The sequence below is a fragment of the Ceratotherium simum genome, chromosome 34 (genome assembly GCF_057802395.1).
Source record: "Ceratotherium simum simum isolate JZ-2026a chromosome 34, ASM5780239v1, whole genome shotgun sequence".
Lineage (NCBI taxonomy): Eukaryota > Metazoa > Chordata > Mammalia > Perissodactyla > Rhinocerotidae > Ceratotherium > Ceratotherium simum.
The window spans coordinates 28,445,087-28,468,858 of record NC_141933.1 but is presented as its reverse complement, the minus strand read 5'-3'; positions in this window follow the sequence as shown (position 1 = coordinate 28,468,858).

Below are 23,772 nucleotides of genomic sequence, written 5' to 3'. Positions count from 1 at the left end.
GTCTCCCCTGTGATGAATTCTTTAAATTTGCCCAAGACCTCCTGATCTGCCTCTTGTTATCTTCAAAAGAGCCCTTCCTATCTCATAGGACAAGATGTTCCAGCCTCATCTTGTACATATCCTATCCCACAGCCAAAACAAGCTCTTTCTTCAAGGAACCCTTCAAATTTTAATGGGAAATGCTATTTAGAGACCATAATCTGAGTTCAAGGAGTATACTTTACTTTCATGGGCTTGAAATATTTTATTGTAATTATCAGTTCATGTGAAGGATATTCTTTTGCTTAGTAGAGATCTTGTCATACTAACAAATGGTATATTTCTAGCATGGTGGTAATCAAAAGTCTGATTTATCAAAGTAAAATTTTTTAATAAGGAAGGCTGATACTTTTGGAAATTTGCTACAGAGTCAGAATTGAAGAAAACTCTCAAGCCTCATTTATTTGCTGGACCTGGACTAGGACAGAAGTAGACCTTGTAATTTTGGCTTATCTCTAGGACAAAGCGGCTTTTCCTTCCTGTGAAACAATGATCAGGAGCAAGAACCATCCGGTTCACTCCTAACAGACTCCTCTGCAGTACCTCTAATGTAAGAATATGCTCCTTCTTGGAGATGCCCGTGTTTGTCAATGTTCTGGGCTGCCATGAGTGATATGCATCACCACCTGCAATCTGGGATTCCATAAGTTGTAGACCATGCTTTTCCACTAATGGCCACAGAGTCAAAGTGTCACTTTTGTTTCCATGGCCTTTCCCTCTGGCCAAAAGTCTGCTCCTAAAGCATGGATTTGGCCCAATACATTTGTTTAGACTTTTCCTGAGATAGAATCATTAATTTAAAGGAATATTTTGACTAGTCTTACTTACATAAATGTAAAGACATTTTAAATTTGAAGCTATGTTGCTATCCCCTTATATCTATATCATCTGTAGCTATACCTATATGGAATCAATTTGTTGACAGATATTGTACAAAAGCATATTTGATATAAAAAATTGTGCAGAAGTCCTGTGTACAGGACTTTGTACAGAGACGTGATTGTACCCTATCTAATCTAAAATATACACATATTCTTACTAATAACCTTTTTTATACATTATTAACCACGGAAGGTTGAGCTTCTCTTTTAGTGACAAGACAGTCTTTCATATTATGTGCCTGGTAAACAGAGTAGCTCTCAGAATAATGTCGAGCTAATTATTGATCCGGGAAGTGCCTGAAATACCCAATTATGTTGAGCATCCCTGTTTTTATAAGATGAGGGAGCAAATATTTAGTGTGACCCAGTGGCCTTCTTACAAAGCCCACAGATAGTTCAAGTGAAAAAGGTATTTTAACAGTTCTATCATTATGAATCTAGGTCCTGAATGTAAAATAATTCATATCAAAAACAGTGTACGCAAGATATGAATATCAGATAAAATGACTAAGGATAAAAATGGTTCTAAGCATTATTTAAAATGAACACAATGGTAAGTAGCACATTGTTAGAGATTCTAGCCTATTCTTTGTAAAATTAGAAATGCTTATTAAAACATGGTTTCAAGATCATAGCAAAAATACAAACACTAACAAAAAATTTGGTGATATAAAATATCTGTAGTATCTCAGTAAAGTACACATCTTTGTTTTTCATAAATACATTCTGTACACTAACAGATTGATACTTCTTTTTGTGTTTAAAAAAAAATCCCAAATTATTGCTTTACTCTTCTTGTATACTATCAGAGCCTAACACAGGACTTGGGTACAGATAGTTTATTTGAGAGGAGATCTCAGGAAACAAGCCCAACGGAGTGGAGAGCGTCAGAGAGGGAAGCAGAGGAAGCAAAATAGGGACATTTTATCAAGGTCATTGCTGTAGGCAATAGGGGGTCAGTATCAGCAGAACCTCTGGGAAGTGTTCAGAGTGCTGCCAGAACGCTCTGTCCACAGGACGGGAGGTGGGGACATACGTCCACTACTCCTGTCCCCTTGCTGCAAGGTTGTCCTCGGGGGCACTAACTTTTCCGTGCTCTGGGTTGTGCTTGCGGCTATGTGCGGCAGGCTTCGTAACTTCTGCTTCTCTTGAGAATGTCATGGGGGGTTCCCAAAGCATCGCTACAAATACCACCCTTGCAATCATTTGACACAGAGGAATCACCAGCCTTTGTCTGTTCTATGAATAAACCCATCGTATTGCACCAACTCGTTGAAAATTTTTAACACATTTATTTGTTCTTTCCAACTCATTTTTTGCAGGTAATTATACAAAATTAAAAAAAAAGTGAAAAAAATCATTTCCTTTCAAACATCTACTTTTACTGGATATCCTAAAATTTGTGTTTCATTATATTTGTTTACATTCTGATGCCAGATACTTTGCTTTACAAGATGGTTCTCTTTTTTCCCTGCTAAACAACAGCAGCACAGCACATGCATTAACTTATTAGGCATCTGGCGCTATTGTACCCAACTCTTACATTGTTTCAAAAAGAAGCATGTACAATAATTCAGCTCAAATATATACAAAACTAGATATTTTCTTTTCATCCTGTTAACTGATGATCGTACTCTAATATACAGATCACCATTTTTCATGTTCCAGTGTTTTATAATTTCTATTTTAGACTGTACCAGATATCCAGTTATGATTTATTAATTGACTCAATTTAATAGTAATGAAAGCTCTTAAAGGTAACAAAATATAGTAGAATTTTAGTTTAAGCTGGTGTACTACAGAGAGACCAAAGGCAATTTTTAAAAATTTATCTGAAAGATATTTAAATTTTTTTAAAAAGTTATAAAGATTGTGTAAGAAGAAAAACTAACCCTTGTAAATTTGGCATGATAAGTTTATAAGAATAAACCTTTTGAAAACACATCAGTGATTGCAATTTAATTTTGTTGAACATATGATTTTACATGTTTAAATATTTAATTTGTAGCTAAAATAATTATTCATTTAATAAATAAAAATGAAATAAAATTTGGAAACTCCAAATTATGTTTTTTATTTGAAAAAGGGCTTCAAAGAACCCTTGTAAACTAAGGGGTATGTGGTATATTAACTATATGATTATAGTTATATAATATACTATATAAATTAATATATATAACTACATTTTACATATAATATAATATATAAATATAATGTATAACTATAATCGTAAAGTTAATAATATATAACTTTAATGATTTCAATAGACATATGACTCACTGAGAAACAAAATTGTGCCTACTGCTATGCTGGGTGCTTTAGAACTTAACTCTTTGGTCTTTGTCTGCCCCAGTGACATGATGCCTCTACTTTTATAAACCCGTCTGAGATGTGGGAGCAGCTGACCGTAAATATAAAATGTATATATGCATGTATATATGTATTGTATGCTTATGTATATACACATACGCATATACACCTATATGTATATATACACATATATGCATATTTAGTTGATAACATAGTTTACCTCTTTTCTGATATTTACTTGTCTCTTTCTCACTAGTTTCTCATTTATCCATCTTAATGGCTCTATTAACAGTAGTGCATATTTTTTCTTTAAGTTTTACTTTATTTAAAATAGAGAATGCATGTATCATAGAGCCAAATTTTTGGTTAACAAGGAGAGAAGAGATATACCAATATAACAATATAAAAATTATTTTGGGATCCTAGATTTTCATTGCTCAAATTTGTACCTGTATCCCATATAGTATTGTAGAATATATATTGAAGTTAGTGGGATGCAGGAGCTCTAATATCTAGTCTGACCTCTAACATTAATGAACTCTATCACATTGAGTAAAGTCAACTAACTATTCCTAGGCTCAAATTTCTCATCTGTTACATGGTGGGGAGAACAAGGTGGAAGCAGAAAATTGTTCAACCAGACTATTGGCTGCCAACATTTTTCAACACTGAATTTCCTCTTCAATATTGTGCTTGTGATTTGAAAGATACAGCTGTCATATTACACTGATTAGAAGACAGTTTCTTTTTTCACTTTAATTTAAAAAATTTTTTTTTACTAATTGTAGACATTCAGAACTTTGGATAAGAAGGGAATAACTAGTCATAACATCCTGCTAAGACATTTATAGCTATATTTAGCATGTTAGGCCTTATGATTGTGGTAATTTATGATTTCTATTAGGCTTTCTGAAATATTGAAAATAGCTCCTGAATCCCCATTACAACCTTTTGGACTCTAAGCAGTTCAGGGACCTGAGGTTAAAAATAAATGATTTCTAAGGTCCCTTCTAGCTCTAATATTACATACTTTCTTGCCTTTAGGTTTTTAATATACGTATACTATGCTTTATATATGCTAATATAGCCCATAGTATAGGTATGGTTGGCTGAGGGCATTTGTAGGAAATACCAGATTTGCACTCTAGGTAGACAAAGCACTCAGCAATAGCTCTACAGTGAACTATTCAGCATCCCTTCAACCTCTCATGATTTTCTTCATTCAATAGAGCACATGAACTTCCTCAGTGGCCCTCATTTCATTCTAGTCCCGACTAGGGGTCAGAATTCAACCTTAGCTGCCTCAAAGTTATTGAATATTACAATTCCTATTTCCATGGAACATTGAAGATTATAATAAGAAAGACTGTGAAGAACATGATTTCAACACACCTCCACAGCCAGGGATATATCACCCCTTTACCCCCAGGGACATACACACAGGCACACACATACACACAGCACAGTGGAGATTTTTGGGCACTTTTATTCTTGAGGCATTAAGTCAAAAGGAAGGCTATGCCCAAGCAAAGAGGAAGCATCTTATTTTCTTACTCCAGTCTAAAGACATTCTACCAAGCTTCAAGTTTTTGCCTTGTAAGTAACCTCATCTAGTGTTTACTGACATTCTTTTAAGGAAGGATCTAGTCCCACCCACAGACGTGTGATCTAGCGCTGTGGCTCCAAGGAAGCCTATGCAGTAATCCATTATCAGTACATGACCCAAAGGACATGATGAGAAATAATTCTAGATATTATGTACCGTCATTTGTTGGAGATCAACAACATAGCTCAAGTTAAGGTTTGTCAAGCTTGTTCTATTTCCTTGTTAATCCTTCACTTCTACAAGCTCAGGAGAGATGAATAAGGTCAGAGTCCATCTACAAATGTGGTCACCTTTTTAGATGATCTTTGCATCTGTTTTGTGGCACTCGTTAATTTAGCGTCGATAAATATTGAAATAGTGTAGCCTGTGCTAGAATTGCTTAGAATACCTATCTGAAAAATAGTTTTAATATTTAATCTTTGTGTTTGCTGGAATAAAAAATGAAGAAGTCATATCAACAGGCATTTTTATATGGTGACTTCCTCTATTTTCAATGATAAATCTTAAGTCAGTAGTCAGGATTTTTATTCTTTTTACTATTTTCTATCATGATTCCTATGTACTTCCATTTTTCCTGACAGCTCTGGTTTTGTCACTTAGAAGAAAATAGATTATCTTTTTATTTGTAGCTTTGACACCAATCGTAATTACTTCAACAGCTATAGATAGTATGTTTTTTCTTCAAGAGGAGCTTACAAGATGGAGAAAGCAAATACTAACAGTCATCACTCATTCTCCTGGGCTCATTACTCAAGTAGCCGTTTATTTCTAAGAAGAAAATAGCATTTTCTGAGTATAATTTACATAGGTAACAACTGTCTGCCTTGCATTTTGCAAAACTATGGAAAAATATACCTGTTGATCATTATTAAACATGCCAGGGACTGCAATGACATTGTATTGATTATCATTTAGCTCCTTTAACCCCGATGGCTCCTTAAGAAGGTATTACATACACACAGGGATAGTGAACAGCAAGTTCACCACACAAAAGCCCTTGATTTAACAGACTGAGATAACAGGAGACCATGATAAGAAGCATACCTCTCATACCCTTACTCCCTCAAATCTTTAGAAACTTTCACTAACAGGAAAAACACAGTTGTTTTCATGGAAGGACAGCTGAGGTGTTTCCATGTTTGTGCTGATGGCAGGGATGCGTGGATATGACCAAATCTGCTCTTCTCCTTCCCTCACGCAGGAAGACCCTGCCTCTCACATGGCGTGAAAGGACATATGAAAAAGAGAGAAGTCCTCATTTGTATTTCCAGAGACAGGAGTCCATTCAATCCTTTGCTTCCCTGATATTCGTGACAAAAGGAAATACTCTGAGAATAGAGCAACAATATAAATCCTAGAGACGTGCCCAACCAGCTTATGCAAAAATCACTCTATTCAATTGTGTACTTATTAAGGTGTTGTCTGTGTTCATGCAGATTATACCAACTGGTGCTACTTTTGTGTAAAAATAATCCTGTATATAAGATGAATGAAGGGCAAGAGGACCAAAGTTACATTATAGTCTCTTTTCTAGAAGACATGTCTGTTATAATTCACTTTAATATAAGTTTTTTTTTTGTGAGGAGATCAGCCTGTGCTAATATCTGCCAATCCTCCTCTTTTTTGCGGAAGAAGACTGGCCCTGGGCTAACATCCATGCCCATCTTCCTACACTTTATATGGGATGCCGCTACAGCATGGCCTGACAAGCGGTGCATTGGTGTGCACCAGGGATCCGAACGGGCAAACCCTGGGCCGCCGCAGTGGAGCACGCACACTTAACCGCTTGCGCCACCGGGCCGGCCCCTATAAGTTTATTTTTTCATTGCCAAGATACTGTAAAATTATTCATTTATTCAACTAACTTTTATTAAGTACTAAGTATGAGATGTTATTCTAAGTTCTTGTGATATACATCAGTGAATAAGTGAGAGAGAAAATCTCCCACCTTCATGGAACTTACTTTCTAGTGAGGAGAGTTGAATGATAGGTAAATAAACACTTAAATATATAGAGACATCAGATCTATATGCTTTCTGGATTTCACAAAATATTTGTAAACTTCTTCCATGCTTCTAGCCTCTTCTTAAATATATTTTTTCTGAATGGATGCAAGGCCAAATCTCTGGTGTCAGTCAACACATCTGTAAGGACTTCCGCGCCTTGACAAATATCTACTTTCAAGTGCATTGCATGATTCAGTAATTCTGGTAACCAAATACTTATGCCAGTACCTATAGATATCCCATGACCATACATTGCTACACCATTCCTGATCGGCCTACTATTCCACAGTTATGTGGGGTATATTCAGTAATAGCAGTCTGTGCAATGTGAAAAAACACAGTAACAGGGACATATAAGTGTAATGAGAAATTGTAACCAAGTAGAAGAGACTCACAGATCAATACATAATCACCTTAAGAAAGCTACACAATTAATCATTTGCTCAATTGCAATAAGAACTTAAAGTAAGTAGTCTCATTTTATTTACAAGAAAACTCTACAAATTCAGCCTAAAAAGGGATCAGTCTAAAATAGGGAAAAGGAATTATGGATTATCTTTTTAAAAGATTTATTTTGCTTTCTTTAAAACATATTTATTTAATATTAATGACTATGCCAAAAATTATGATTCTCAAAATATTTATTAGATTTCTAAATTGACTGAATTATTTAATTTGAACATATTTTATTTAAAAGTGATGTGTTAGGACTGGTCAAAGCACTGTTCCAGGTAGCAGAAATGCAAAAGATAGAAACAGCACATAAAAATTAACAGATGTCTCGATAAAAAATGCTAAGGGCCACATCATAGTACAAAATGTTAGGAAAGTAAAGAGCGGGTGGGGTCATTTCCGGTTGCCTGTTGAAGAAGGTAGAATTTGAGATTAGGTGTCCAATATGAATAGAAATTATCTATGATAACTGTTTTAGTTTTCTATTGCCTTAAAAAAAATTGTACCAAACATAGTGACTTAAAACAACATACATTTTATTTTTTTTAATCTCATCATTTCCATGAGTCAGGAGTTTGGGCAAGATTCATCTGGGCCCTCAGCTCAGGGTCTCACCTGCATGCAGCCATGATGTTGACTGGCTGCATTCTCATTTGGAGGTTCAAGTGGGAGGGGATCCAGTTCCAAGCTCCTTTAGGCTGTTGGCAGAATTTATTCCCTTGTGGTTGAATGCCTGAACGCCCAAGTTTTTGTTGGCTCTCAGCTGGAAGCTACTCTCAGATCTTAGTCTGCCCGAAGTTCCTAGAGGCCACCTGCAGTTCCTTGCCATGTGGGTTCTCCATCACAGCTGCTTGCATTAAATCTCTTGCCCTTGTCTACCAAGACACCTCTTATGTAACATAACATAATCGCAGGCGTGACATCCCATCTCTTTTGCCATATTCTGTTCATCAGACACAAGTCACTAGGTCCAGCCTGCACCAAAGGCAGGGAATTACACAAGGGCATGGACATCAGGAAGTGGGAAATCATTGTGGGTCACATTAGGATCTATTTGTCACAATAACAAACAACTTCCAAAAATCTCATTCACTTACAATAAAAATCTATGTCTTGCTTATGTTATGTGTTGGTGGTTGCAACAGCTGTTGTAATGCTATTGCAAGCATCTTATCATTCCAGGACTCAAGCTAATGAGCAGCGGCTCTTGGAAGATACCATTTGCATGGTAGAAGGAGACAAGCAAGAGACTTGGTAGAAACTTGACTCCTCTTTAAAGCAACTGCTCAGATGTAGTGTATAAGCCCATTCACATCCCATTGATCAGAGAGCATCACCTGACAATAGGAAGGGACAAACAATACTCCTGACAGAAAAGGGAGGAACAACTCTTTGGAAACCATAAGACAATCTAGTAAACTTTGAAAGAAAGATATTGGGGGAGGTTCAGGGCAGTCATAGAATTGGTAATCAACGGGGCATATATAGAAGATCTGAATGTTTCCATTTAAAATTGTGGTCATTTTGAGTCTTTGCATTTTCTCCATTTTTACATTATAATGGACTCTCCCAAACCACCTTTCAACTTTCACTTTCAAAAATGTAAGTTAAAAATAATATGCCTGTTGATGAAGACATTTTCAATTTTTTGGATGGAAGTATTGCCTACTGGGCCAATTGTATATCTTAAGTGACATTGCTTTCTTTGTTTAATAGCATTTACCTATGCAATTATTTTAATATTTTTGCTTTTTAAGGTTTTATATAAAATTAATGTAAAAATGCAATTTTTGTAAATTTTGCACAATCAATACAAAAATTGATTTAACAGGAAATGCTGAATAAAATTAACCTTGGACTTATGCTGGCTGTGTAGACACTCAATTATAAATGACAATAACAAGATTTTAAAATGTAAAGAATCAGTTTAAAAGTAAAGTTTAATCAATGATTTCATTTGCATCTTTTAGGTCTTTAGGACCTTCACACACTCACAATTTATAATCTATTTGATTAATTTTTTATAGCAATCATTGTTTATTCATTCTCTTATTCAACAAATATTTATTGAACAACTAGCATGTAGCAGGTATTGTTCTAGACTCTGGGGATAGGGCAGTAAGCAAAACATTTAAAAATCTCTAACTTTTTGGAGCTTAAAGTTTAGTGGTAAATGACAGTAAGTGTTCCATACAAAATATGTCAGACAATGTTAACTTACAAGAGAAACATAAAATGTGAAGGGGGACAAGGATAATTGGAGGTAGTTGGAATTTTATGGAAGGATAGACAGAGAAGGGCTTACTGGAGTGTATGGCATTTGAATAAAGACCTAAATGAGGTGATAGAGGAAGCTGTTTAGATATCTAGAGGAAGAGGATGCAATGCAGAGTCCAGTGAATGCAAAATGAAGTATGCTATACAGTGAGGTGCTAGTAGAAAATCGGCAGGTGCTTATAAAATTAAATGATATAAAATGTGTTGAAGTTCTTCGAGACGGAATAAATGAGAGCTGTCCATTTGGAAAATGCACCTGGCGGTAACATATGGAATATGATAAAGTAGAGAGGATAGAATAAAAAAACCTAGGAATGGATCTCTATGGCAATCTAGGCGATGGATGATAAATTGCAGCAGACACCGTCAGTTGAGTGCTGAAGAGTTTCACTCTCCTTTTCTCTCCTAGGATAACCAACTTTTTGGGGGTGTTTCCCTCTCTCCATCTCTTAATTGAAGAAAAGATGTCCCTATCCCTAATTTGAGGGTTAAATTCTGATTGGTTAAGCCTTCTGCCAGCAATTAACTTAATAGCGGAAATATGACCTAGTTCTGGCAAATGAGATTAAGAAAAATTTCCTGAGGATTTCTAGTTCATTTTTCTGCGTTGATAAAAGATACAGAAACAAGTACTCGTGCCTCTAATTTTTTTTCTGACTATTCTTTTTTCTTGGGATACCCAGACCATTTCACATTTATGATGGGAGCTAGCCATACAGACAAAATCTTAATACAAAATAAAAACTACAATAAACTGCACATTTGTTAATGTCGCTGAGATGTTGAATTCAACAACCTTGGAATTGCCACGATTCAGAGCTTCATTTACATGGCATTATAATACTTTCTTATTGTTAAGACCATTAGATTTGAGATCTTTGTTTTACAGCTTAAAGTCTTCTAACGGAAACATAAGGGAAATAATAAAATCATAAAGTAGAGTAGAGTGGACATAAATAGAATGGGCAGTAAGATCATTTAAATTTATTGGAAAGTTTCCATATACCCGATATTATTTTGAGCATTTGACAAGAATTAATTCATTTAATCCTCACAACTACCCTGAAAAATAAGCAACATTTCCTCCCAAAGTGCATGCTTTATTTTTCTTGATGTTAAGTTATTGCTGGAAAATGGCTGACCTTAGAGGAGCTGCATTTCCCAGGCTCCCTTGCAGTCAGGGCTTGTGATGTGACTGCATTTTAATCAAGGCAATGTGGATGGAACTGATGTGGTACCTTGCCAGGCCTGACCTATGAAAACCTTCCACATGGTGCTCCCCCGGGACCTTTTCCACTCCAGGTAGCTGACCCTGGAAACAAATTTTGAAAATGGCAAAGCCACCAATATCCTGTATTTCTGAATGGCTGCATCGGGGATAGCATCTCTGGGAACCAGCTAACACACCTTTAGTACTTGCTAACTACTTTTATGAGAGCAAGAAATGAACTTTGACCGAGCAAGGACTAATGCTCTATTAGGCTTGGGTCTTTATATATTTTTGTCCTATATGATACAGCCATTCTCTAATTGGGAATATAGCAGCTGAAATGTGTGTGTGAATGTCTGTGTGTACATGAGAATGCACCATCCTGGTTGGATTTTGATACTGAACTAGTATTAGAATAAAATAATTGGAAACATTTCTTTTTTTATTTTCTCCAGAACCCTTTAAATGGCTTTGGAGTTTATAATTTTCTTAACATTTTAGACAAATCTCCTGTGAAATAGCTGGTTGATAACTTTACTTCTGTTTTTAAAAATTGGTCTATTTAAATTTTATATCTCTCTAGATATTAATTTTTGTTGCTTTATTTTTCTACGAGGATCAGTCATTGCATTGAGAATTAATTGTCTAGATCTGAGCATAACAGTCTCATGTGATATCTTCTTTTCTGTCTGTGGTTGGTTTACCCATTATCTTCAAAAGCGTGTGTATTTTTGTTGCTACTATTTCTTTTATTTAGTTAGATTATCTAATGATTTATTTATGTTACTTTCTTTTTCACTGAACAAGCATTTGAATTTATTCTATTGCTGTTTCTCTCTTTATTAATTTTCAGCTTTGGATTTATTAAAATCAGATTATTCTGCTTCTGTTTGGTTAATTTTTGTTCGACTTCTAACATCTTGAATTTGATATTCCTTTTTTTAATACTATGAAAATTATTCATACTTTTAAAAAAACTTATTTAGCTAATTTATTTTGATGTGCAGGTTTTCATTATCCTTATTTCAATTTAGTTTGGATTTCCTTTTTGATATGAGAGTTGTTTAAGGTTTTTACAACAGAGTTTTGTTTATTTGTTTCCTGGTGACAGCATTTTGTTGTTTATTGTTGTTGTTATTATTATTATTTTGTATTAACCTCTGGTTTTATTACCTTGTTCTCTATACTATTTCATCAGTAATGAAATTATTGAGATTCTCTTTAAAGCTCAAAGCAAAATAAGTTTGAGGATTATTCTTTAGATACTTGAAAAGATGGTATACTCTCTGTTTTCAAAAACAGAATTTGATGTATATTAATCATTTGTACCTTAATGTAAAACTGTGTTAAGGACTGTATTTATATGATCTTATGTGATCTGAACAATAATTCTATGAGGTAGGTATTATTATCCTCATTTACAGATAGAGTCATCAAGGCTCAGAATTAAGTAAGTTGCTCAAGTAGGTGTTAAATGTCTTATGGTTAATTTTATACTTTGTATTCCTATCCTGTATCTCCTCCCATAAATGGCTAATTTCTATACTCAAGTCCCTGTTTCTCTTTGAAAGGGATTTACAGTAACTGTTAGTCTGTGAAATACTTTTGCTTTATGTTTGCTTGTATTTTCTAATCATGCTCAAATTCCAATCTCCCTTGATTAGCCTAGATGGTGGGTTATAATCAGCTGTTCATATCATAAGTTACCCTTTACCTAAAGTAAGGGAGGGGCTGGCCTATTACTTAAATTATCATGAGAAGTGATGTTTGAAATATCAATTACTAAATCATTTCCATTTAAGTTAGATAGACTTCTACTCAGTATAAATTGGAATAAATGTATTGGAAGCAATGTCTTCTATTCAATACAGAAATTGTTTATTGAAAAGACTCACTTTTGTTTTATCTATTAGGACCCTATGCAAAATTGTTCATTTTATTGTGGTACCCAGCCGTCAGTTCACTATTTGCATCACTCTTCTTAGAAATGTTACTGGGTACTAAAGTGGTTTGAGTATTTCCTTTGGGAATGTTAATGTGTTCCATGTTTTTATTTTCTCCTTAAAATTTCCGTCTCTAATTCTATCCCATCACTCAATATAGGATGATATGGTATTGGAAAGAGAACTAGTTAGATAGAATTGGAAAATCCACCATATATGTAGGCAAAATACTCACCTATCTGAAACTTAGTTTCCTCATCTACAAAATCGTGATAATTAAATCACTTTATAGGTTTGATAGCTACATTGTATATATTAGGCACTCAATAAAATTTAAATACTCTGTCTCCCTTACAAATAAAGGCACCTTGGTCAAGTAATCCATTCAAACTGAATAGCTTGAGCTTTTCTCTATCTATTCCCAGTCCTGATTTCAGCCTGAGGTAGAAAACAACATTCTTCTCTAGTTAAGCTGCAGCGCTAAGCAGGGTATATATGTAATCCTGCCAGGGGATGGAAACCATTTCCTCTTGTCCGGGAGTAAAGTTTCATATTTTGTGCCAAATGGCAATGATTAGAAGATCCATATCTTGACATAAAGTAAGAATGCCTTGATTAAGATCCCCAAATGCAAATCACCCCTGATATAAATGACTCAGTACCCAAAAGTATATGTGTATAAGATTCCAAAGTTAGTTATGGCATATCTCACCACAAGCTTACTGGTAGAGTCAGAATTGTTGCCACCGTCCGCAAGATTGTCATTTAAGAGAACACTTAGGTACACTTTAAGTAGCCTAAGGTGTTATAAAAATACCGCATCCAGGTTACTCTAATATGCTCCCTGGTTTGAGAACCACTGACATACAGTTTTTCATTTATGCTCAGCAAAACTCGATGAGGTCGTGATTATTATATCTGGTTTTCAGATGAAGAAAACAAAGGTCTGAAGAACGAGGCTTCCTCAAGATCACATGAAACTAGTGTTTCAAGAAAGCTGGGAGCTAAACTCCAGTTTCTTACTCCAGAACCTCTCAAGTGGAGGGTGTTTTGCATACTTTAGGACTATATCGAGAAAGCCTGTTCTTGAAGTAACTTAGAAAGTATATCACCATCTGAAAATTAAGTGCAGAATAAGACAGGGCACAAAAATACAAAACCACCTTTAAAAGAAAAGCAAAAACTGATTCCAAAGCTGGCAAGAGTTGAATACAGCTTGGGTAGTAGTACTAATATAACTAAAAAATTAATGGATTTTCTTTTTCCCCCCAGCCAAAGAAACTGCTGTAGACTGAATGTGTGTCCCTCCAAAATTCGTATGTTAAATCCTTATGCACAATGTGAGGTAATTTGGAGGTGGGGCTTGGGGAGCTGGGTCATGAGGGTGCAGCCTTCACAGACGAGACTATTGCCTTTATCAAAAAGACCCCAGAGAGCTCCTTGTCCCTGTTGCCATGCAAGGACTCAGCGCAAAGATGGCCTTCCATGCACCAGGAGGCGGGCTTCACCATACACCAGGTCTGCTGGAGCCTTATCTTGGATTCCTTAGCTTCCAGAACTGTGAGAAATAAATTTCTGTTGTTTATAAGGCACCCAGTTTATGGTATTCTGTTACAGAAGCCCGAAAAATTAAGACAGAAACACAGAAAAAAGATAGTCACGAAGACAAATTTTGTGCCTGTTTTAAAACACTCAGGGAGAAAATCTACTAACCCTTTAAATCCAGGTAAAGGAAATATTCATAGGAAATATGGGAATAAGTTACCAGCTTATTTCAGGCTTTTTGGTGATATAAATAACACCAGAAAAGTGTAATATTCTGATTATAATTCGTTTTCATATATAAAATATAATTTATATCAAATGGCAGTTTCACTCCAATCTGATGAGTCAATTAAGGTCATGTATCAAGCTTGCTCTGCTTGGCATCTGTGTTGTTTATTATCAATGTATATATTGGCTTTCTGGCTTATGTATCAGGATTTTTGACTTTTGTTAATCTGAGTTCAGCATGTCTGTTCTATGGAATCCCTTGTGATTTACTCAAATCTTACTTTAATTCTGTTAAAATATTTTGAAATCCCTTCTTACTTTTTAGGTAGTAAAATTAATATTAGTACAGCCTACTGGCATCATTTTACCTTTTCTGTCATAAGTGCATTGCATGAGTCTGAATAGACTGAATAATGATTCAGTTCTCATTAACCTTATATAATTAAAGTATTACTTTTTTTTACCTACCAAAATGACAAAGATTTTAATTAAAGCAAAGACTCATTGCCCATAAGGATGCAGTGAAATAGACATTCATAAGCTTTTGGTGGCAATGTAAATTGCTACAGTGTCTCTAGAAATGAATTTGGCTGCAGGTATCATAAGACTTGAGTTTCTGCTCTCTAACCCCATAATCCTTCTAGGATACGGTATTACTTTTTGCCATCAACTTGAGTTTAAACACTATAATCAGAGAGCTAGATGAGATAGCTAGAGCTATGGATAGAGACAGAAACAGATACAGACGCTATAGATATAGATATAAATATAGATACAGATATAACGTTAGATATATTACACTCAGTGATCTCCAGGTCACCCATTGCGTGCCTAAGGGAATTCATTTGAGCATTCCCTTAGTACATTTTTTTTAATACTTTGTATATTGTAAAACAAATTTTATTTCTTGTTCTCTAGCAGAATTATGTTCACTGGGGACGTTTATGTACAATAATTCAGTAATATGGCATTGTGCTATAGATCACGCTGTAGTTTTCATGTCTCCAGCAACAGACCCCAAGGCTGAAAAGCTAATCATCTTCTATAATTACTCAACCCCAGGGACCCCTGCAGGAATAATCTCAAGTACTGATTAATTACAAGGATACCTGAAGACCCAAACTGAATGAAAACACTGGGGATGAGTCAAACTTTGCTGATATTGGCACAAGATTTAATACTGGGGCAAATGGAAATTTTGTCAAGGAACCTGTAGGGAACATTTGATACCAACATAAACTGGTGATTAAATACAGAAATGACAAATAAATTCACGAGCCCTTTCTATAATAGGAGAGCAACTTTATAATGGAAGTAATATGTAACTCTTTGGTAATGTCACACACAAGAATACTTTTGATTCTAACTTTTACTAACCTTGTCAATAATATTAAAGGTTTGATTACCAAAACATCTGCTGCATATATAGAAGTTGCTAGTTTTAACCCCCTGACTTGAGCCGTTTAATCTTTCATGAGAAGAAATCCTTCATGTACACAAAGACAGTTAGGAGGATGGAGAAAAATTAATATTTATTTCTATTTGTTGGGTGTTTTTTATTTTCTGATCAACGTCTCATAGCAATAGGCATGGAATTTGAGGTCAGACTATCTTAGAGGCTTGCTATTGTTTTGCATTTAATGTGGTATCATAAAAATAAAAATAATTAATCTTATGTATATGATTTTCATCTCCTTGTTCATTTCCATTTTTTCCCACTAAATCAGTTATTTTTAACTCTTTTGGCCTTATATGAGCAAAGCCTACAGGGTACTATTGAATAGAACTTATAGGTACTAGTTTTGTTTTTATGTTCTTTTGCCAAATTTAAAAAATAACATGACTTGAAAAATGTTTTGAGTATGTTGCATTCATTATATATAATTCATGATGAAGCACTAGAATTATTGTATAAAAATAATCCCTCAAAATGTCTATGTTGGGGGCTGGCCCTGTGGCCTAGTGGTTAAGTTTGCATGCTCCACTTTGGCAGCCTGGCTTCGTGGGTTTGGCTCCCAGGCACAGACCTATACCACTAGTCACCCATGCTGTGGTGGCGACCCACATACAAAATAGAGGAAGATTGGTACAGATGTTAGCTCAGGGTGAATCTTCCTCAGCTAAAAAAAGAAAATAGATTCTATGTTTTTTTTTTTTTACTATGTTCTTGTTAATTGCATCTGTTATTAATTATGCACATTCCAAATTGTGTAAGGATTAAAAGTTCTTTATAATTTTATTTATTCAGCCCACTCATTTGAAACTGAATAGACATTGGCTTTTATGTTCACGGTAATTTACAGTAGAATCATAAATAAGAACTCAAGACAACGTTGTATCCCAACCTCATAAGCTTCACAAGTATACTACTCCAGGAAACCAACAGTAAGCAATCTGCAATGTTTTCAGAGGGGAAACAAGTTAAATTGTGCCCAGTTTTGTAAAAACAAAATTGAAGAGGATAGTCTAGAGGTCTTTTGAAGATCGATGACTCTAATTTTTGGAACTTCAAGAGAGACAAAAGATCAGTTAATATTAAGTTATCTATAAAAAGGCAATGTAATAATTGAGAATAGATCATCAAATCCAGTATATGATGTTTTTAACAAACTGTTAGCAGAATTTTAGAAATGAGGTCTCCAGAGATGTCCAAAGTTTTATCATGTGCATTATAATAGCCAAAGTCATAAAGGAAGTATATTAATATATTGATCGGAAGTTGCTTTTCCATTTTACTATAGAAATAGCCAGGTATATTATGGAAAGTCTCATTTATACAGCACAATGAGGGTTTATAAAAGCAAATATGTCAGGAGCTGTTGAAGTAGGGTAACGAACTAGAAAAATTATCAGGCTAAAGAATATCTTCTTATTTAGCCTTACTGCCTGGGAAAGAGCTCTATGATTAGATATTAAGTGATAAGTTAACTTAAAATTGCAGTGGGCGATTTTCTTTAACTTCAAATATTCCTGGCACTACTCAATCACATTTATTTATGGATTCTCAGGTGAAGATGGACCATTCTCTCCTAGTCCTCTGAGGGAAGAAACAGAAAAGAAAAAAAAGACAAAACTAGTTCCTGGTCTTAAGGAACTTCAGTCTAGTTGGATACAGAATCCATGTGTTAAAATGTATTCAGTTCAATTCAAATAAATACAAAAGCTCAAAAAAATTAAGACACTGGAGATGGAATAAGCAAATGTTCATTAGAAATACACCAAATGTTGAGTAAGAATAGGTAATTTGGGTAAGATTAAGGACAAGATTAACGACAAATTTAACTCCCAAATTCATTTACTTCTTTCTCTATTTTTGAGATAATTGCTTACACAATGAAACCATGAATTGCTTAATACCATTGAAGTATTTATAATCCTGTCCTGGCCACTTTTCTCTCCAGTCATTTGCACACCTCAGTGGCCACTCTAAGTGTTGCTGACATCTAGTACTTTATGGTTCTCTGACAGGAAGCTGATTCTTACACTAACATGGATTCAATCATGTCATTACTGTTCTCTGGAATGTCCTTCAGGACTTGAGCCAAGGGAAAAATAAGGAGCGTCTAGTTCTAACTTTGGTGAAAGATGATTGTGACCTCAACCAAGTGAGTAATAGAAGGAATACACAGAAGTGGGTGGGTTTGAGAAAGGGAACAAAGAGAAAGTCAAGAGTCTTGGAGGTTAATTGCATATGACAGATGACAAAGACTTGGACCACTGGGTTGGTAATTGTGCTGTCCAGGGAGACTGACATAAGAAATATGACACATTTTGGAGGTGATAATGAGATGAGTTTTGCCCAATTTCTTGAAATATTTATGGTAAATTCAAGAGGAGGTATGCAGTAGACATCTGGACATATAGACATGAGATGAAGGAAAGAGACTCAAATTGTGACTCTAGATCTGCGAGACATTTATACAGAGATAGGCATTATGATGTCTTGAGTGAGTGCGACACTTATCACACTAGTTTAGGAGAAAAAAATCCTCAAGGTTGGGAAAAACTCATATTAATATTTGGATTTTTTTTCATATTTGCATGATGCCTGGCTCATGGTAGACTCAATTTATATTTCCTGAAAGTTGGGGATTTTTTTTGAATTTATTTAAAATATCTTCATGTCAGATTCAATGATAAGCATCGGCTATATTGAATGTGTAGACTGCTTTGTGAAAATATAAAAGTATAGTTATCTTTATATATTATTCAGAATCTCTACAAGGAATTAAAAATGTGAACATTTTTACAATATACTCATTCATTCATCAGTTTAATCATTTTGAGTAATTACTGGCAAGGCCTTGTGTCAGGACAGAAGTTTTTATTCAAACTCCCAAATATATGAGAGGTACCATGACATAATATTTTGGAAGTTTGCAAAAAAGACTTCAATGATCATTTTTCAGTAACAAGTTTTTGTTATTCGTAATATATAAACAATATTTTAATTATTTTATCTAATGTCTCTCATCCTTCGTGTCCACTGTATAGTTTTCATTGTATCGTCGCTGAAAAATGAATGAATGAATGAACTCTAAAAGAATGGTAATCTGGAAATTAGGAGATCTCTCATAACAAGCTAACAAGTCTTACACAATTATCTTAGCCTTGAATTTCTTCTTTGTAAAATGAATGTAGATTAACAAATCTCTGTTGCTTTCAGATCTAAATACTGGATTCCACTTTTTGGATAAAATTTGGACTTCTTATTTGCAAAGCAAAAAAATGCAAGGGATATAATTGCTATAACGTTTGGTTTCCTTATTTTTCTTTTCTACCTATCTATGACCCCTTATGGACAGGAGTGGTGTCCTATCCATATTCATTTGGAAGCACCCAGCGTAATGCTTTGCATATGGTAGGTACAGAATGTGTGTTTAATAAATGAATTATTTAAAAAAGTAAATTGATTCAGAGCACAGAATGTATGCTGTGAATACAACTTTATGAGTACAGTAGATGACATTTATAGATTTCTTTAACATATTTATAGAGAACACACTATATAGCAAGCGCTGTATTTTATGCTGAGGATATAATAAAGTGATGATCAATGCAAAGTCAGATCCTTGCTTTCATTGATTTTACATTGTATTGTAGGGGAGATAGAAATCGAAGAGCCAAAAAATAAATGAAAAGACCATTTCTGATAATGATAAATACTGGAAGGAATTTAGCACATAGTTATAAACTAGAGTGTGACTTAAACCCATTGTCTATCACACTGAGTCACACACATTCTTTCTGTGCCTTGGGTCATTTGATTTTTAGGGAAATTGGTTAGAAAGATACCTTCTTTTATCTTCTCAGTACTAAAAAGTTACAAATAATAAATAACATATTAATGTTATACAAAAATTATACTAAAATTACAAAAGCACAGTTTGAGTTTTAGTGTTGTAAAGTGATGCACCCTCCTCCCCCCAAAATCATTCAAATGTTGATAAAGAAAACTAGACTCGTGAATCAATTAGGTAGTGGAATGCCAAGTGCCATGTGGAAACCACAGGGGAAGATGAACATTCTCCTTAGTGCATTGTCGTTATCATCACGGGCAATCCTTATCCCTGATATCCCAGTTTCCTGGAAGATATTTCTGCCAAGGTCCTTAGTAACATTTCCTTTTTCCTGTATTATAAGGTTAAATCAACATCTTTTGTGTTTCTCCTCCTGGCATGTTAATCTATTATTATGCCTCTCACCCCCAAGAGACAATTTTGCTTTATTCAAGGTTTATTAGTCAGGAATAGAGCAAAGGGTGCAAATTAGGTCTTCCACGTTCCAGCTGTCAGGAAAATCAGCCAGCTGTGATTGATTAATAGAAAAATGCATCTGATTTCGTAGTGCAAAACCTGGGCGCAGTTGTCTAACACGATTCTGTCAGCAAAACCTTCTCGGCTGACAATCTTTTTGGAATAGCCATCTGTTTTTGAGGATTACAAATACTTTATGGAAATATTTATGACATGTTTCTTCTGAAAGATGATATCTATCCCTTTCAATAGATTAATGCCTTGAGGGTAACTGCAAAGCTAAGTAGAGAGAAAAACTTAACGTTAAAATTTTTCTCAGTCAAAAGCAAATCCATGCTCATTTTTCCCTACTGTCACTAGATTATTAAATTAATATTAACTGGAGTTGCTTGCACTTTTATTCACAGATTTAAAATCAGATTGAATGAAGAAACAGCTTACATTTAAATGGCTAATTTGAGATTCAATTACATCTCTATCAGTCGTGTGTGCCTACATAAAATATGTAAAATTAATGAAAAATCTAAGTAAGAATTTGGAAATTAGGAGATATGTTTCTTAATTTGTTGGAGTATATATTAGTAGATTTAGAAACAGAATTATTTTTCCCTATCTGATGAAAAGTTACATAAAATACATTTATTTTTTTGAAAAGTTTGCAACATGGTTAGGAGGAAAGAAATTTTGCTTCAACCTAAAGTTTTATTTCACTTTGGTTTGTTTTTGCCATGAAAAATATTTTTTTGAGATGAATGCAGTAAAGAAAGAATTTTTTTTGAGGAAAATTGGCCCTGTGCTAACATTTGTTGCCAGTCTTCCTCTTTTTTCTTTTTTCTCCCCAAAGCCTCAATACATAGTTGTGTATCATAGTCGTAGAGTTGTGGCTTTTCTATAGGTGATGCTGCCTCAGCATGGCTTAATGAGTGGTGAGTTGGTTTGTGCCCAGGATCCAAACTGGGCCACCAAAGTGGAATGCATGAACTTAACCACTTCGCCACTGGGCCGGCCCCAAGAAAGAATATTTTGAAAGAATTATAACAAAAAAGATATAAGCATTATACTCTGGATCTTCTTATGAAAAATGAATTTCTAAATATATCAGTATAATTAAATGAACTTTGTCTTAGTAAATAGCTTTTTTCAGAACTTTCATTGAGGTTTTGGCTTTTCCTTTGTATATAGCATGTGTTAAAAAAATCCAAAAACCTGGATTAGCTTTGGTTGAATTTCCCTAATATATCTTCTTATTTTAGTTGAGAAAAAGAGCATAGATTAAGAAGCAATGTCCTTTGTTGTGGGTCAGATTTCTGTCTTAAGAAATGGGAAGTGATTTTGGCTTAGATGTTTGTTGTTTTTAGTTTTTTTAAAATTATTTATCACACAGCTTACCTCTGAAACTAGAATGATTTTTCTACTTCTATGAAATCACTTTGGGAATCAACATTTTTTTTCTATTGAAAAAGTGGACTATCATTTAAACCTATGTATCATTAACATACATCTTAACAGTTAATTTGTGGTCTGATTTATTTTAAAAACAGTATATTAGAGTTTACAATTTGCTTAAAAAATGCAGTGTTCAGCAAGCAACGGAAGACAATATTGTTGAATTTAAGCAGTTTTCAGTCTAGTGAGAAAAGCTGCCGTGGATAATTAGAGACCCAAGAATTGAATTTTGGATTTGGACAGGCCTGTTTTGAGTGCCAGCCCTGCTACATATTGCATTGTGATTTAGAACAAGTTTCCTAACTTCTCCGAGATTTAGTATTACCTGGAGATGATTAGCATCAACACCAAAGTGTTGCTGCTGGAATTCAATGAGAAAATGCAGATCACATGTGTAAAGAAATCAGCATAGTGATTGGCACATAGAAACTCAATCAATGTGTCTTCCCTATCCTCATACAGCAAGTAAAAGAGGGTGTTACCAAGGAGTTGCAAACAAAGGAACATAAAAGCACAGTATGAGGAGAGATTAATTAAATTATAGAAATCTGGAAAGTTAAAATTTGAACTAAATAAATATTAAATGCGCACATTAGTGCTGAAAATATGAGAGCAGATGGATTTATACGCAACCCTTGTCTAATTTTGTTTGACCTCAATAAATATCTAATGCCTTTCAGTTTTACTCAAAAGCGCTAGCACTATATGCTTAACAGAGTTCCAGTTTCAGACAAAAGAGAAGGGCCTACTAAGTAAATGAAATTTAAATCCAATAGGAATAAGGGTGCAATTGAGTTGAAATGAGAATTGCGCTGAGTATTATTCCATGTGATTGAAATTAAATTCAATATAATGCACTGTGGGCTATGTTTTCCTTTGACATTACAAGGGGTGGATAATATACTAAAACAGAAAAAGAAAGAAAACAAAAATCAGATTGATGTAGTGTTTCTTATGTAAAGTAAGTAGGAATTTATAAAAATATGTTTTAAAATGAATATGGAACAATATATGGTGATAGGACAAAAGAGAGAAAAAGACTTACCAGCTGATAGGTAAAACACAAGCAAAAACACAATCTTGACCTTCATATAACTCTAAATAACCTAACTATCAGGTTCCCTATTACCTCATTAAAGCATGTGTTTACTGACTCTGTGCTTTGGTTTCCTCTTTAAGGCTTTCTGTGATGTTCATCTTAACCTGACTTTTTCCAGATAAAAACGTTGGGGGTGGCCAATAGGAACGCCCAATGCCTAGCCTCACATGACATCTATGGGTGACACCGTATATGTCCAGTCATTCTTTATGCACATGAACCCCATGTGTACTTGACATTTCTCTCTAATTCCCTGAGTTTCGTTGTGACCACATCTTCAGTCTTTAGAAATTTATCACTGTAAAATCAGCAGACCTCTCTTGGTGTCAATTCTTGGTTGTGCCATATATAATCACTGGGAAAACAAATGATTATAAAAACAATAGATTTTTTATTAGTAAATGAGAAAAGAGAATCAGTAGCTCCACACAGGACAAAGATGCTGTGTGAATATCTTCTCTCTGTGATAAAATAGGTGACAAACATGTTCTGGTTACTGGGGGAAGATAAGGAGACCTTTGTCTTAGCTCTCAGGAAAAGTAATTTAAGTTTCCTTGCACAGACATTCAGCAATTTCTGAAAGTTACACATACAAGTTAAGATCTCGTATTCTATGAATATTAGAGCGGAGAGATTTTCAACATTTCTGAAAAGTGATGACATTTATTACTTAAAATAATGTTTATTTCTCATAGCCATTAATACTCACTGTAGGTAATTAAAAATGCAAAAAATTAAAAAGAAAATTAAAGTTATCCATCAATTCATCATCTAGAGGAAGAAAAAACACGAGATATTATCTTTCATCTTTTCTATATGTACACTCACATGCACACACATCTAATCAAGCACATAGATGTAAGTATGTATTTATTCCTGCACATATACAAACATCATTTGTACCATATGGGTCATTCAGTAGCTATGGTTTTATATCTTTGCGCTTAGTGTGCTGTGACCATCTTAGTAAATA